The 7,153-nt window shown below is 42.0% G+C and overlaps 1 pseudogene; it reads right to left on the bottom strand.

Annotated features, from left to right (window-relative positions):
* Positions 1–515: 515 nt before the first annotated feature.
* On the bottom strand, positions 516–1,134 carry LOC110597541 (ribose-phosphate pyrophosphokinase 2 pseudogene; annotated as a pseudogene).
* Between the last annotated feature and the right edge of the window lie 6,019 nt (positions 1,135–7,153).

Raw genomic sequence — 7,153 nt, 5'->3', positions numbered from 1 at the left:
CATACATACATATACACACACACATATATATATTTAATACATAAAAATCCCCTTTTTAAAGGGGGCGGAAGACATAGGTTAGTGGGTTAGAATGGTTGCTTCGCATACATGAGGGCCTGAGTTCAATCCCCAAAACTGCAAAACAAGTCAAAACCATACAGATACGGGGCTGGGGATGTGGCTCAAGCGATAGCGCGCTCACCTGGCATGCGTGCGGCCCAGGTTCGATCCTCAGCACCACATACAAACAAAGATGTTGTGTCCGCCGAGAACTAAGAAAAAATAAATAAATATTAAAAAAAAAAAAACCATACAGATATTTCTTATTTAAGACATGTTCAATTATAAACAAAATAAATATTTCTCTACCTACTGTGTCCTAAAACCATAAAGATATATATCTAAGGTTCAAAATAGATCTGATGCTCAAAGATTCATTTTATGTTTTATTGCGTTCCAAAGTTAATTTTTTTTTAATTCAGAATATTGTGTTCTAGAGCTACGTGGAGACATGGCTAAACAAGAAATCTATAAGAAACAGATTTGGTATCATGTGCTCTTTGGATTGCCTCAGTCAAAATCATTAGAATTTCAAAATAACTGGAATCTTAAAGCAGTGTATCATTTTGTCCTTTGGGGGAATGGTGTTCGTAACACTGACAATCTCAGAGACAGCACTATTAATTCTGCAAACTGCTGGCCCAGAGAAGTTCCCATGAGTGAAAATGGCATTAACCCTAGTGACTCCAGCAAAGAGTAGCTTGTCTGCAGCATGAAGTGTTGTGCCATATGCATTAGGTATGTCATCAGTGAGGATAGCCATCAATGTTTTTATTGTTGTTTATTTAGGTTTTTTATGTGGTGCTGGGGATCAAACCCAGTGCCTCACGTATGCTAGGCAAGCACCCTACCACTGAGCCACAACCCCAGCCCACAACCATCAGTCATCAACATCACCAACCAAAAACATCCTACCACCTGCCCTTGCACCCCCATGGCTCTCCTCTCTCAGCGAAGGAAGGCAAACTCCATGTTTGGTCTATCAATGAGTTATGGAGTCTTTTTAGACCCTCCTACTTCAGGTAAAACAGTGACATAGTTCCTATAGTCTACAATATTCTCTTGGATCCACATGTAAGTCATCCACAGGGATAGTGAAGAATCTCTGTACCTGAACAGCATGCAATCCATGATAATGATGTGTTCCTCCTCAGTTACTGAAACGAATTGGCTAAAGTTTTGGAGTAACTGGATCATGACCCTTGTCCTTTTTAATTCATTGGGTATATGGAAAACATGGGAATCCCACCTTTGCTTTGGAGGACCATGTGGTTTTCACCCATCAATGATAATGAGAGGTTACATCAAGGCGTCATTCATTTTCACACTGTAGGATACAAACAGCTTCATCTCTCACACTCACCAATCACTATACTGACCCCCTGATTGCTGAACTTCTTAGAGACCACCTTGTGCAGCTCCAGCCCCAGCCTATTCACCACTTTGGGGGACAGATCTTGGTGTGAACTGCTGCAAACAGTACCACATCAGCGATGGCAGGCTTGATAGAGCCATGGGATGCTCAAGGTGGTGGCAGTGGCAAGAGCAGGGAAAAAGCTGCCGGTAGGTACCATTGGAAGAGGAAGGGGAGGAGGAGGTTGAGAAGTGCTATGGCTGAGCTGGGGCAGGGAGCCCAGCTCTTGAGGAAATATTCTTAATTTTTCCACATGTTGCTTCACCTCTTTCACATTCATTCTTTTCCATGAGAACAAAGAAAAAGATTACAATACAAAAAAGGAAGTGATCCACCAAGATTTTAGTGTAGATTATAAAATCAGTACTACTAGAATTTTCAAGATTCCTGAAGACACTGTAATTCCCCACAATGTTATTCTGGTGGCTCCTTCCCTATGATTTGCAGGAAACTTTTTAAAAACAAAACAAGTTTGTACGCTTGTGCAGCACATGCTTTAAGGACCTTGAGTTCCTCAGGAGCAACCTTGTGCCATTGCTGCCAGAGAGGCTGTAGACCATCTTACACAGAAAGCATCCCAGTGTTGTGCAATGAGTTGGGAGGGCAGTTCTGTTCCCAGCCAAGATCCCTTCCAGATGAGGTCTCTTCTTGCCACGGGAGACTACAGTTACAAAGCAGAAAAAGTTTACTAAGGTTGAAAGCAGGCACCAAAGTATCATACTGGACCACTTTCTAGTAAGGCAGATAAAAGCTACTCCAAGAAAAGCAAAAACAGAATGACCTCAATATATTGCAGCATATATCGAAAGAAACAATTGATTCCCATCAATTGATTTCCATGGAGTAAACACCAACTTTTTGCAAACAATTGCAAAAGTAGAATCAGAGACCTTGATACAAGGGCACCAAGTACTAAGATTAATCCCACTAGAATGAGAACCACATGGGACAAATGTACGAGGAGTGACAGATTCTGGGCACAGAAGACTTGATATGAACAAAGACTATTCTGTGGTCCATTGGCTGAGAAGTCTGCACTGTCAGCATGCTTTCAGCATCAAAATACCAAAACAGAAAACCCCAATCCAAATTAGGTAAAATTATAAGAAAATCCATTGACTAAACTGGAACACCGAATACAGAGTAGCTCCATCTCCATTCTTTGACCACCTACCTGTCTTGGCTCCATCCTTAGACTGGTAAAGAGAGAGCTACAATCGCCCCTGGCCTTATCACACACACAGCAAAAGCCTGAGAGTGAACATCTCTTCCTGCAGATTTCTCTTAAGAGAAAATAAGCTTTCCCCAGTACTCCCCAACAAACTTCCCAAATTGAGTCAGATGTTCATTTCTGATTCAACCACTAAAAAAATGTTAAGAGTACTATTATTGCCTCAAACAGTTTAGGCCCATCCTTGGAGCCACAAAACCTTACCCACAGTATGGTTGTGCCTCAGTGGTGGGAAAGCATGATGGATGGTAAGAAGATACTGTAAAGGTTTCCCAACAGTGTCTTGGGAGAAACTAGAATCATGCTGGAATTCTACAAAATATCCTTAAGAGTTTAAAACTTACCTTTGTGCTAATTAGGACTTTTGAGTTACAAGTAACAGAAACATAATTCAAATCAGTTTAAAACATGGAACTGAATGGTCTTCAGCATCTAAGAAAATATTACCATTTTCTAAGCCAACCTGAGAGAATATCCAGGGATGCAGCTGGGCCATGGTTGGAACAAGACCATGAGTGCTCAGGGCTCTCCCTTTATCATTTAACTTTGCTTCTTTTTGAATATCTTTCTTTCCCAAGCAGACTGGCTTTTTTTACATAGCAGGAAACTTGGTTGATGGCAGCTCCTAAGATTTCTATCTTATAGCTTCAGAAGAGAGAGAGACTGAATTCAAGCCTCTCTAGTCCCAAGTTCAAAATTTCTTGGAAAGAGTTTCAATGACTGAACTTCCGTTAGATGACAATGCCTTGACTAATCAACTAAAACCCAGGACTTGTCAGTCACTCTACACTAACACAGCAACTTCTGTTTTAACTATATGGAGAGAGAAACTCTAGGAGAACAATTTCAAGTGTCTACTACAACAATTACGCTCAAGAACCAACTACATAGAACTCTCATTCCAAGGGGAGGGCCCCTTCAAAACTCCACAAGCCAGGTGCAGTGGCACACACCTGTAATTCCAGAGGCTCAGGAGGCTGAGGCAGGAGGATCACGAGTTCAAAGCCAGCCTCAACAAAAAGTGAGGCACTAAACAACTCAGTGAGACCCTGTCTCTCTCTAAAATACAAAATAGGGCTGGGATGTGGCTCAGTGGTCGAGTGCCCCTGAGTTCAAGCCTCGTGCAGCAAAAAAGAAAAAAAAAAAGCCACAGAAAAAAGGTACATTTGTACATTGTTGGTGAGACTGCAAATTGATGCAACCACTCTGGAAAGCAATATGGAGAGTCCTCTAAAAACTAGGATTGGAACCATCATTTGACCCAGTTATTGCACTCCCAGGTTTATATCCAAAAGACTTAAAATCAGCATACTACAATGATACAGCCACATCACTGTTTATAGCAACAAAATTCACAATAGCCAAGCTATGGAATCAGCCTAGATGTCCTTCAACAGATGAATGGATAAATAAAATGTGGTATATATACACAATGGAATATTCCTCAGCCTTAAAGAAGAATGACTTTATGAAATTCACTGGTAATGTATGGATCTGCAAACTATTATGCTAAGTGAAATAAGTGAAAAAACCAAAGGTCAAATTTTCTCTCTGATATATAGATGCTAACCCACAGCAAGGGTTGGAGAGATCAGTGGATTAGACAAAGGGTAATGAAGTGAAGATAAGTGGAATAAGAATAGGAAAGAAGGTGCTGGGGGTATAGCTCAGTTGGAAGAGTGCTTGTCTCTCAAGCCCAAGGCCCTGAGTTCAATCCCCAGCACCAAAAAAAAAAAAAAAAAGAATAGGAAAGATGGTGGAATGAATCAGACATAATATGAATACACCAATGAATCTCACCATCATGCATACCCACAAGACTGGGACCCAAATTAGAATAAAATATATTCCATACTTGCATAAAATATATTAAAATAGATTCTACTGTCATGTGTAACTAAAAAGAACAAATAAAAATTTAGAAAAACAACCCCACAGGTATTGTAAATAATGGACATAATTTCAGTCAAGATTGGCAAAGCAAATAGCCTCCTCTCGTGCCTTCTTTCTGATTGATGAAGAGTTATGGGGGAAAGGACAAAACTGGAAAGACTGTTACCTTCCACAATCCTGGGGATTGAAGCTTTCCGAAACCTCCCTCAAAACTGATAGCTGTGAAGTGGCAGGAGTTCATGAGAAAGGAAAAAGAGAACAGTGGGAGCTGACCCAGGTTGGAGAAGCAGGACCTATGTTTCAGAAGGCCCCAGAGCTATGAGTTTTCTCTTGGTTGTGGTTCCTCCAAAAGCAGATGCTGAGAAAAAAAACTTGGGAACAGTTGCTTTTAGAGGTCATCTCAGAAAGCAAATGAGGGAGTGGGGCGGTATGTGATACTATGCAACTGGGTGAGCTAATAAGTACAGCTGCTGTAGACAATTGTGGTTCAATCCTGCTGGAGACCCTCCAAGAGAATGTGCAGAACACAACACAGAATCATCCCACCCAGGAGAAAGGAAGCTGGGATTTTTATCCATCAAACCTGTCCCCTTCTGTTAAGAGCTGCTCTTGGCTACATTAAGTCCCCAACATTTCTATACAGAACATGGTCATGAGGTCAGAGAAAGCCTTTAAACAAAGAATCTTGCAGTTGAGGTAGGAAGTCACTAGTGTAATATGGAAACCATCCACCCACGTGAATGAGCTAACAGAATATTGCAGGGGATATTGACAGCATCCACTGCAGTTCCTAGAACCCACTCCACAGGCAGACCCCTCACCTTCCACACTTTTAACCATACTTCTCACCTCCCAGATGGCCCTGGTATCCAACTTAACTAGATTTTTGTCTGAATGCAAATGGCAGCCAGGGATGAATGGCTTCCTCACAATGTGCACTGAGCCTCCCCCAGCAGTGATCTGGAAGGAAGGAGACCCAACATGTACTGAGTCCCCACTATAGACTAAGTTATGTACATATCTTATTTCATAGTAATGTTCAAAGCAGTCTTATGATGTACTTAAGAGAAGGTAACAAGGACTAAAAGCAGAAACCCAGAGAGAGGGGCAGCATCTTAGGTCAGGTTGCTTTGTTCTCACCTAGAAACAAGAAATCAGAATCGGGCTCCATTTCTATACTTATTCCCCTAGAAGATGAAAAAAAAAATTACCTTTTCTGTCAGCCCTGGTCAATTCCCAGGTACAATCCCTCCCTGGTAAGGTAAAGAGATCCCAAGTCTGGCCTATGAATGGAAAATAACTATATTTCACTTTGAGGAGTGGCAGGTACCCAGTCTCAGAACTTCTGGAACAGCTTCTTGGTGCTGGCAGCCATGGTGACCTAAGCACTTTGAAGTCCACTGTCTTATCTTGCTCAGGGGCCTGCATTTGCCCATGGTAATAACAATGTTGCTGATCTGGTTGTCCGTGTGGAGGCTAGTGGGTACATGTGCTCAGGAGGGGCCACCTAGGAGACTCCTAGAGGAGACCCTCCCTCCCCACTACCAGGCTGAGAACTCTCCAGTCTGACTGCATCAAACTTCAACCAACTTCCAATTGCCAGTTCAACCTGCAACCCCCAACTACTGATTGAGCACAAGGCATCAAGCTTTTGACCTCTGGGGAAGATGATTGCTATCTATTGTGCTTTCCATTTTACAAAGGGAAAAACAGAATGCTCCAAGAATAGTCATTATCCTCCCCACTTCTCCCTTCTCTTTCATCCCAACAGTGTACATCCCTTTCCCCAGCAGTTAGGGGAACCTGTTAACACCCACACCAGATCCTGTATTGTATATATTTGAAAACTGAGACCAGGAGAGGGAGGTAAATTTGTCCCTTGCAAACAGCTAGTAAGTGACACAGCCAACACCCCTAATCAAATGTGGTTAACTCCAAAACCTTGCTCCCTTTCCTCCTAACACATGAAGCAAAACCAGTTTTTCTCCTCCAAAGAACATTTCCCTCAGATCAAGAGACTCAAGTTTAGGTAACTCCTGGAAAGTTCAGAAATCCCAGTCATTCCAGAGCCTAGGGTGAAATAAACCTGTCTGCCAAGATATCATTTACTAGTATTGAAATAACCACCAGTACCCTGCTTGCATGTAAACAAGTCCTTAATTCCTTAATATGCCCACTGAACACAAAGCCCTTTGCATGACAGGCTGGCTATTTTTGCTGCTTTGAGTTGATCTGAAGAGGGATAGATGTGGAACAAGCCATAGGGCAGAAACCTATATGTTACCTCAGCAACACTTGCCAGGGTTGTGGATTAAAGGAATTCAGTACCTATTAAGTGGACTTTGCCTACAGGAAGATAAAATTCTAGAGTCCATATGACATATGAGGCAGTATTTTCCTACCTGGGGATTGCATTGCACCAAAAAAAAACAATAATTTTAGCAAGATCACCTGCAGGTAATTTCCCCAGCAAACCACCCTACATCTCCTGGAAGATATTGATCCCCCATCAAATCTTTTGCCCCACCCAAGAAGTTCCTAGCACCACTGATTGC

This window comes from Ictidomys tridecemlineatus, chromosome 2 (assembly GCF_052094955.1).
Source record: "Ictidomys tridecemlineatus isolate mIctTri1 chromosome 2, mIctTri1.hap1, whole genome shotgun sequence".
NCBI classification, from domain to species: Eukaryota; Metazoa; Chordata; class Mammalia; order Rodentia; family Sciuridae; genus Ictidomys; species Ictidomys tridecemlineatus.
This window is presented reverse-complemented; position numbering and strand designations above follow the sequence as displayed.